Raw genomic sequence first — 8,458 nt, 5'->3', positions numbered from 1 at the left:
GGGCGTTGAGGCATGAAGCAGTGATGGAAAAGGGCATCTCGACCATACAACAGAACCAGGTGCCCCAGAACGGCCAGGGCCCAGCCTGACCCTGCACAATGCAACCAGGTGCCCCAGAGTGCCTGTGGGCCCAGCCCAACCCCACACAACAGAATCAAGTGCCCCAGAACGGCTGCGGGCCTGGCCCAACCCCACACAACAGAACCAGGGGCCCCAGAACAGCCAGGGCCCAGCCTGACCCTGCACAATGCAACCGGGTGCCCCCGAGTGGCTGTGGGCCTGTGGCCACAACACAGCAATCACTTCTGCTAATTGTCACTGGGCCACGTGAGTCACCCCAGGGAGAAATCACAGAAATGAGAGCTTTCCGAACCACCCACCTCCCCCGAGACTCTCCGCCCCCTGAACCCACGTCCACACGTGACTGTAAAGAAGTTCACACAGGCTTGCCTGTCAGCTACTGTGACCCTAGACACTCTCCTCACACTGCTGGTGTGTGTCCCCAGCGTCGGCATGTGTCCTTCCATCTGGTCCTCGGGTGGGACACCCCACCTCCACTGGGGCTCAGGCCAGTCTCCTCCTTTGCCCAGTCCCCCCTCCCAGTTGCTGGCCCCCAACCCCAGGCCTCCTTCCAGCTGACCTCCAGCCATCGGCTGACCTCGCCTGTGTCCTGAGACAAGATGTCTTCACTAGGTGCACTGTGTGTGCCTGTAGAGCCTGGTCCCCAAACCTTGTGTGGTACATGCCCCAGAGAGGACCCGGACATTGCTGGTTCCGGACACTCATCTGTATGTCCAGCTACAGTTTACTGTCCGTCTGTCCCCAGGAGCACAGGGAAGGAAAGCCCCTGCTTAGTGACGGAGAGCTTCCCTGGCCCCGACTGTGGGGACAGGAGCCCCCTGCCCCAGGGCTCTGTTCGAGTCTGCACACAGGCGTGTGGAGGAGCAGATGCAACGATTTGGACAAAACCTCAAAGTGCCCTCCCACTCCACAGAGCTCCACCACTGCCAGCCCTCACGGGCACCAGGCTGTGCAACTAGACAGACAATGTGTCTGTCCTCCAGGCCCCAAGGGTGCCCTCCGCAAGGGGACAGTCCCCTCCAGTCTACTGCTGCACAAGCAGTGGGCACAGGCCTGCCAGGCAGGAGGTGGCCAGAGTGCAGCGAAAGGGTCCTGGGGGTGGAGGGGATGCCTGCACTGGGCACTCGGGAGGAGCGGGCACCAGCCAGGGAAGGGGCCAGGTGGCAGGGCTGGCATGCCACAAAGAGACTGCCCCTACCCTACCCGGCGTGCAGGTGCAACAGATGCTATGGGAGGTCAGCAGAGGGATAGTGGGGATATTAGGACGTAAGTCTGGCTGTGGTCCAGCCAGGCCCTGGAGGGATGTAGGTGGACTTGACCCTGCATGGCTGAGGGTGGGGCTCTGGCTTAAACAGCATGGTGACAAGATGGAGGAGCACTTTGGGAAGACACCATCCTGTGCCAGGAGGGCACAGCTAGGGCACAGGGCAGGGTCTCATTAGTGCAGGGGTGGGAGAGTGGGGTGCAGTTTGGAGGAAGGGCCCCCTGCATGGGTCCCCATTCCCGTTTTGACAAGGTCATCAGGACAAGGTCAACGATGCTGAAGGCATCATCAGACAAAAATGGCTTCGTGAGTGAGCGTTTGCACAGAGCTGGTTCCTGGGCAGTGAACATTAATCATAACCTGCTTCCCCACTTCCCCATCACCTCTGACACCCAGTGACATGGTGCTCTCGCCCTCTGTCCTGGCCGCGTGGGGCCAGGACAGGCCTTACAGGTTAAGAGGACACCGTCCTTGAGTTCGCTAATTCACTCACGCCTACCAGCCTGCTTATCGTAAAAGGGTACAGATCAGAATCACCATAAGGAACTGGTGCCCAGGCAGGGGCTGGGAGGGTGCCAGCGTGCAGCTGCCAGGTCTCAGACCAGGACGCCCCGAGAGCACCACGATCCCGGCCTCGATGGACAACTCCTGCATGATGGCAAAATAGCCCCTCCAGAGGCCGGCAGATGTTGCCTCCCAGGCGAGACCTTCCTGGTCTGGCCAGCCCCCACTCGCCAGCACAGAACCTCAGGGGTGGCTGGAAGTCCCAGGCCACACACTGAGTTCCTCTAAGAGCTATTTCTCCAGAGCCAAGGGCAAAGGCCGCTTCAGCTGGGGGGAGACTAGGTCCTTTCTGCCCCAGGGTTCTGTTAGTATGTTCTCTCATATTGACTTGCGTGTTGCTGTGAGGCTGGGGGCTACACCACCTGCATTTCAAATACCAGCAGGTCACCCACTGGGCAGAAAGGCCTGGTGACCTATTCCCAAAAAATCAGTCAACAAAAACCCGATGGACCACAGCGGTCCAGCATGCAACCAACCAAGGGGCTGGGGCACGACTGGGGAGTATCTCAGCTGGTGGTGTGTGGGGTCACTGAGAGATGGAGCCAATTGACGGCAGCGAACAACACGTGAGGGCTACCTGGGTTACAGGTGACCAAGCCTGACTGGCCACTGAAATGTAGCCTTCATATTACAGGTGCATCTTCCCTGCGTCGTTTACCTCCAAGGAGCCCTGGTAGCACAGTGGTTAGTACCCGGCTGCTAACCAAAAGGTTAGCGGTTTGAACTCACTAGCAGCTCCATAGGAGAAAGATGAGACAATCTGCTTCCAGGAAGACTGACAGCCTTGGAAACCCTGTGGGTAGTTCCACTCTGTCCTCTAGGGGAGCTATGAGTTCAATGGACTCCATGGCAGTGGGTTCACACACCCCCAGGATTATAATGGCAGAAAAGGGGAAATGCAACTCAACCTGGACTAGCGTCACCATTAAGGTATCTCTTTCCCAGGCGTGGAGCATTAAGGAACGGTGTTTGTCCATCATGCCTGTGAGGGGACGGTGCAGCTGGAAGCTCAGAGCTCACTGGAGCCACAGACTGGATGTGCCCTCCTAGTGAAACCCAGCCAGATGGGTGTGGTGCAGGCACTTCCTGTGCAGATAAATATTTAAAATCAAGCATTCTTAAAATATTTATTTTTCAAGGAAGATTTTTATTGTGCAGAGCTGGCAACCAGAAGCATGGCTGTTGCTGTGAAAATAGGCCATCTTGATCCAACTGAAAGCCAAGGAGGGGAGGGACTGTCTCATCACAAGGGCAGCTTTTAATTCGGTACTCACAAGTCTATGTCATAAGACCAAACTTTGAGTGCTGCCTCGACACCTTGTGGCCCCGCAGGGCCCCAGAGGTCATGCCACCAGGTCCCCTGCTCTCACCACATATGACCCCAACCAGGGGCTAAGGCTCCCCATCCTCCCAGGCCCCCTATCAGCAGACCTTCCTGTCCAGGAATTATTCAGACACCCAACAGCATCCTCCTGTGGGAGCCAGGGGACACCCCTCCCTCTTGGTACTACAAAGCCTGCCTCTCCAAGCCCCTGCTGGTTCGTTCTGCTCCAAGTGCAACCCCTGTGTGACCCTGCATGGGGTGCAGTGTCCTCCTCCCCCATTGTGAGTACACAATATCACCTGCCCAGTGTCAGGGGTTGTACGTCCAGCCATCCCCACAACCCTCTGGTGGGAATACTCGCTCACCAACAAGACAAAGAGGAGCGGTCTGAACAAGCCCTCGTGGGTTTCCCATGCATTTGGATGAGCCCAAGCCACGTGCTCTCCAAGGGCCATTGGCTGGATTCATGGTCACTGAACTGAGACCAGCAGTCATTGGTGGGTTGACTCACAAGTTGTCTTAGTGCTACTAACCCCAGAAGCCCAGAGAGAAATGGGGGTGTCAGCCTCCCTGGAGCACATTAACAATGTTCCCAGGGAGTTCGTCACCAGGCTCCATCAGGGCAGACACCCTCCTGAAAAGGCCGGAAGCTCGTTTCCCACAGAACAATCAAAGCTCCAACGGCCTTGCTTCCCCTCTGACCGATGCACACTGCAGCCAGTTTCCTGGCAACTCAGGTGGTGATGCTGGCGGTGGCTTTGACTGCACCAGGAGCACTTGTGTTCTGAAACAGGAGCCCCCGGTCCTGTCACATTTGGCCGGTGCATCTGGCTGCACCCTCTGTCCTGCCTGGTCCAGCAGACGACAGGCCACAGGACTCTCAGAATGCAGGTGAATTCGGGAGAGCACGGGAGTGAGTCACTCCCAAGAACAGTCTGTCATCCTGGTGACAGCCCAGCATGTGGGCCCTGGGCAGTGACCACAAGGCCCAAACGGAACACATTAGGTCATGCTTCAAGAAATTTTCCCTAGAAATCTGGTGACGACCTGGCCTCTGTGTACGCCCATGCATGGGCCCTGACCTCAGTCTCCTGCCAGCGATTGCCTCTGGGGTGGGGGAACCCACACACAGAGGGGTCTGCTCAACACCAGCCCTCGTTAGGAAGACGGGGTGTTTTCCAACGAGACCGGCTCACAGAAGTCTGGTGCTTGTGAAGGGCCGGCACCCTGGCTTTTCTTAAAACAACTGAAAGTGCCCCGGTGAGGGGAGCAGAGGCAGAATGGTCGGAGAGTAAAAATAGACCCGCACCTGCTCGATGCCCTGACTCATCCTATTGTCATCAGGACAGTGCGTGCACCGCAGGGGCCCCCCTGCACACTGGGGCGGTCCTACCCACCCTTGGGCCTTGTCACAATGCCTTCCAGGCCCAGGCGGTGAGTCTGGTCTAGAAACCAGAAAGGCGAGCCCTTAGCAGGTCCTGAGCACAGTCTGGGTCCGAAACCCCAGCTGGGATAGACGATCCCTTCCCAGCCTGCCCACTGGTCACGTAGAGAGGCCCTGCACCCGGGAGGGTCATCAGGCAGGACTAACCCTTCCTCCAGGGAGAACTCTTGGAAGCTGTTGGAAGCCCAGCCCCACAGGGTGCAAGCACTCAAGCTTCATCTTTGTGGCTCCCGAGGCTCTGTGGTGTGTGGCCCCCGAGGCTCTGTGGCGTGTGGCCCCCGAGGCCCTGTGGTGTGTGGCCCCCGAGGCCCTGTGGCGTGTGGCCCTCTGTGAACAAACTCTCTCCACTCTTGGGCTGCCCCTTTCACAGCTGCGGTGGAGCTCACAGGAAGGCCTGGGGCAGCACCCAGCTGAGGGGAGTGGGGGCCTGATGTGGCCCTGCTTCCTGGACTGGCACCACTCTGACTTCCCAGGGCCCCTGCCCAGAGGTGGCCCCGCCCATAGCAAGGAAGGTGGCCTCGCAGATGTACCAACGGCCTTCGCCTGCTTGGTCACGTGCCACCCAGGTCCCAGGTCATCGGGGAACAAAGACCCAAGGGCTGAGAGAGGCCAGACAGGGATGAGTGCAGCAGGCACCACGAACCAGCATGCTGCCCGGCCCGACAGTCTGCGTGGCTTCTGATTCTGAGAGCAACGCCGTGAGGGACCCACTCCCACACTGTGGGTGAGACACTGTGCAGTAAGGAGCGGGCAGGAGATAAAAGCCTGACCCTCGTTATGGTTTGGAACACATCCACAAAGAAGATACGCTGAAGTCCCAACCCCCGGCCTCTGCACATGGCCCTGTTCAGAGCATTAGGAGTTACCATGAGGTCATGCTGGAGGAGGGCAGGTCCAGACCCCGTCTGAGTGTCCCTCATGAAAGAGACAGAAAGGAAGGCCAGCCCTGTGACTGTGGGGGCAGCGAGTGAAGTGACACAGCCATGAGCCCAGGACACCAAGGCAGCGCTGACGCTGGGAGAGAGGCCTGGAACGGATCCCCTCAGAGCCTCAGAGGGAACCAACCTGCCAACACACCGATTGAGGACTTCTGGACGCCAGACGGTGAGACCGTATGCTTCTGATGTTTTCAGCCACTGAGTTGGTGGCACTTTGTTACGGCAGCCACGGGAAACTAACGCAGCCCCAGGGGGTTAGCCATGAGTTTCCTTGGGTCCCGGTGGAAGTCTCAAGGCCCCTAGGCAGGAAGGCCCAGCGATGGGAACCACAGCATTCGCCCTGACCTACGATTCGAGACCCTGAGCCAGAAGGAGGCTCTGAAGTGGCGCTGTGATGCCTGGACTCGGAGCAGGGTCTAGAGCTGTGTGAGGCCCACAGGTCTCGGGGAGCCAATCAGCAGCCTGTGCCCTCTGCCTGGACACCTCCCCCCACCCACTCCCTCCGGGCCACCCCTGCTGGAATCTGCAGCCCCCTCCAAGCATAGCCTCCTAACTGTGGGGCACCCCGGGGCAGCCCCGTGCCCTGCACCACCACCATGGCCACCTTCCCAGCAAGGAGGAACCTCCCTGTCTGTCTTCTGGGAAACAGAGAAGCCAGGATGTGGCACCAAGCAAGACAGCACTGAGGCGCTGCTCCAGAACATTCCGGGCCTCTGGTGCCCAGGAACTCACTGCCCCCCGGCTGGGCTCCGTCCAGTGATCACACTCCAAGGTCGGCCCTGAGCCCTCTGCTGCCCTCCCCCGCGCTCACGGACAGTAGAAGCAGGCCCGCTGCTGCTTCGAGAGACAGCTCCCCAGACTGCCGCTGCAAGCAGGGCCAGGCCACCGAGCAGCCCGCCAACGCACAGCGTCTCCCCTTGGATCTTCCTCAGCACCGGAAACCTTCCTGAATTAATGACCAGGGCCGGCGGATCGATGAAGCACCTCCGGTCCTGCTGCGACCCAGCTCGGGCAGGAAGCTGTGGGGGTGGGCAGGGCTCGGCGCCCTGGTGTCCTCCCCCAGCCTCCCCCAGGCCGCACCAGGGACAGACCAAGGCTGAGATCTGGGACGGGCGGCCAGGATGGAGAATTGAGGGCCCACAAGGCCCTGGACCACATGGCTCCAGGACAAGGTGCTCAGGGCAGCAGGACGGGCTGGGAAAGCGGGGTGGGCACAGCCCTGCTGCCCATCCTGGGGGAGGCCCTCGGAGGTCCCCGATGCAGGCCACTGGTGGGGAGCATGGCCCCAGCCTCTCCCACCCCACTCCCACCACCGCCCCAATGACTAGGTGCTGCCTACACTGGAGGCCAGCCCCTTCACTCCCTGCTTGCAAGCTCCACAGCCAAGCCATGGCCGTTTCCCCGAGACACCACACAGGGCCAGGACTGAGAGCTGGGCTGCTGCAAAGGCAACAAGCAGAGCACAGGGGTCAGAGGGTCTGTGGGGCATGAGTGTGCGGTCCCCATGCACACTCAACAGCAGGCATGTGTCTTCACACTCACACACCCTTACACACCATCTCATAGACTCACACACTCGCACTCATAGCCACACACATACTTGGATATACGCAGACACGTACACACTCACACACACTCACACACACTTACATGCTGTCTCGTATACTAACACTCATGTGCTCACACCCATACATACTTGGATATACACACACACGTACAGCCACACACGCACTCACACCCTTACATGCCATCTCTTATACTCACCCACTCATGGACTCACACCCACACATGGATGTATGTGCACATGTACACACACACACAGCCTTACATGCCATCTCTTATACTCACACACTCATGCATTCACACCCACACATACTTGGATATAGGCACACATATACACACATACACACACACCCATACACCCTTACACACTGTCTCATATACTCACACACTCATGCACTCACACCCATACATACTTGGGTACACAGCACATGTACACACATGCACACACGTGCACTCATACACACACACTGTCTCATATACTCACACCTACACATCTCACACACTCACACTCACACATACTTGAATATACATGCACACGTGCACACACACTCACACACACATGCACTCACACACTCTTACATGCTGTCTCGTATACTCACACAATCACGCACTCACATCCACACATCTCAAACATGCACACTCACACACATTCATATACTCATGCACTTACACACAGTCACAGGCTCACCCCCAGTTTTACACATTCACACTCATGCAAGTGCGTACTCACAGTCCCACTCACACATGCTTCCACATGCTCACAGACACTCAAACACACACAGTGGAGCCACAGAGCCTCAGCCTACCCACCTTTCAGATCTGGTCTAAGAAGCCCCCACGTCAAACTCGTGGAAATTCTGGTGACAAAAACATGAACTACGGAAGCTGATAAAGGGATTCCAGGTACAGGGACTTCAGATGGGCTAGGAACTCACACATAAGATGCAAGTCAGCTGTGAGCTGCAGCGCCAGGACCCCTGAAATTCATCAAACATCCTTCCTGCGTAACTGCGCACAGTCAGCGGAGGGGGAAGGGGTCACAATGTTCTAAGAACTTGCCCACATCACCGCAGTCCCTAACTCCCACGTCACCACAGTCCCTGACTCCGTCACCGCAATCCCTGACTCCCACGTCCCTGCAGTCCCTGACCCGTCACCGCAATCCCTGACCCCACGTCACTGCAGTCCCTGACCCGTCACCGCAGTCCCTGACCCGTCACCGCAGTCCCTGACCCGTCACCGCAGTCCCTGACCCCACGTCACCGCAGTCCCTGACCCCA

Source organism: Orycteropus afer, unplaced genomic scaffold (genome assembly GCF_000298275.1).
Source record: "Orycteropus afer afer isolate SDZICR_OR568_19922 unplaced genomic scaffold, OryAfe1.0 scaffold00038, whole genome shotgun sequence".
NCBI classification, from domain to species: domain Eukaryota; kingdom Metazoa; phylum Chordata; class Mammalia; order Tubulidentata; family Orycteropodidae; genus Orycteropus; species Orycteropus afer.
This window is presented reverse-complemented; position numbering follows the sequence as displayed.